Raw genomic sequence first — 1,917 nt, forward strand, 5'->3', positions numbered from 1 at the left:
GGTGTTATTCAGTTTCCATGTATTTGACTTGATTTCCTTGGTCTTCCTATTGTTGATTTCTAATTTGATAGCATTGTGATCTGAGAAGATGCTTTGTAGTATTTTGTAAGATATTTGTAAATTTATGTAGATTTGTTTTGTGGCCTAAAACATGGTCTATTCTGGAGAATGTTCCATATGCACTTGAAAAGAATGTGTATTGTGCAGTTGTTGGGTTGAATGCTCTGTACACATCTATGAGGTCCAGTTGGCTGATTGTTTTGTTTAGTTCTTCTGTGTCTTTGTCAAGTTTCTTTCTGGTTCTATCCATTTTTGAAAGTGGTGTGTTAAAATCACCCACTATTATTGTAGATTAATCTATTTCTTTCTTCAGATCTATTCGAGTTTGTTTTAGATATTTTGGCGCTCTTTCATTGTGAGCATATATATATATAATATGGTTATTTCATCTTGTTCAATTGTCCCTTTAATCATTATATAATGTCCATCTTTATCTATTATGCTGGTTTTTGCCTTAAAGTTTATTTTATCTGAGGTTAGTACTGCCACTCCTGTTCACTTTTTATTGCAATTACCTTGGTATATTTTTTCCCAACTTTTAATCTTTTTTTTGTCTCTGTCTGTGAGATGTGTCTCTTGCAGACAGCATATTGAAAGATCTTGTTTTCTTATCCATTCTGTCACCCTCTGTCTCTTAACACGTGCATTTAGTCCATTTACGTTCAGTGTAATTATCGATAGGTATTGATTAATTGCTGTCATTACTTTTGTGTGTGTGTGGTGTTGCAGCTTCTTTGTTCTGTTTGTCTTTCTTTGTTGAATTCATCATTTTTGCATTCTTTCTTGTAAGTTTCCTCATAGTTTTAATGTTTTCCTATTCTTCTTAGATTTTCATTCTCTTGGTAGGTTGTGAAGTGGTAATTATCATTGAGGTTGCCTTATAGTCCATTAACTTTTCTGACCATTTATTGCAGTCTATTTTATCCTGTAATAGACCTGAACTTCTCCCTATCTGGATCTCTTTCCCTACATTTTCCTACCTTCTTTTACATTGTACTTGTTTTGGTCATAAGCTGACCTTCCTGAATCTCTAAGTTTGTTCTTATAGTTTTGTTTGTTACCAATTCTTCTTTCTGTTGACTTAATTCAGGGAGGTGCTGCCACGTATGTCAATCTCTGGTTGTTGTCTTTTCTTGTTGGTTCTCAGTCCACAGAACTCCCTTTAGGATGTTTTATAGTGCACGGTTTGCTTTGGTAAATTCCCATAGCTTCTGTTTATCATGAAATGTTTTGATTACACCATCATATTTGATTGATAGCTTTGCTGGATAAAGGATTCTTGGTTGGCAGTTTTTTTCTTTCAGGGTTTTATATATGTCTCCCCATTGCCTTCTCACTTGCATGGTTCCTGCTGAGAGATCTGAACTTAATCTGACTTGCTTGCCTTTGTATATGACCCTTCTGTTTTCTCTGGCTGCTTTCAGAAGTGTCTCCTTATCTTTGATTTTGGAGAGCTTGACTATGATGTGTCTTCGTGATTTTATTTTGGGGTCTACCCTTCCTGGAGTTCGTTGAGCTTCTTGTATGTTTATCTTTTTGCTTTTCAGGATGTTGGAGAAGTTTTCTTCCAGTAGCTCTTCGACTATTTCCTCTGTGGACTTTTGTGATTCTTCTTGTTCTGGAATGCCAATAATTTTTAAGTTATTCCTCTTCATATTGTCCAACATGAATCTTAGACTTTCCTTCAAATTTTTTATCCTTTTTTGTGTTTGGTTTTCTATCTTAGTGGTATTGAGAGACTTGTCTTCCAGCTCACTGATTCTTCCTTCCATCTCATCTATTCTACTCCTCTGCCCTTTCAGAGTGTTTTCTATTTCTGCCATTTTGTTTTTGATTGTTTGGACCTCTTTCTGTAGG

This window comes from Chrysochloris asiatica, unplaced genomic scaffold, assembly GCF_000296735.1.
Source record: "Chrysochloris asiatica unplaced genomic scaffold, ChrAsi1.0 scaffold00205, whole genome shotgun sequence".
Taxonomy (NCBI): Eukaryota; Metazoa; Chordata; class Mammalia; order Afrosoricida; family Chrysochloridae; genus Chrysochloris; species Chrysochloris asiatica.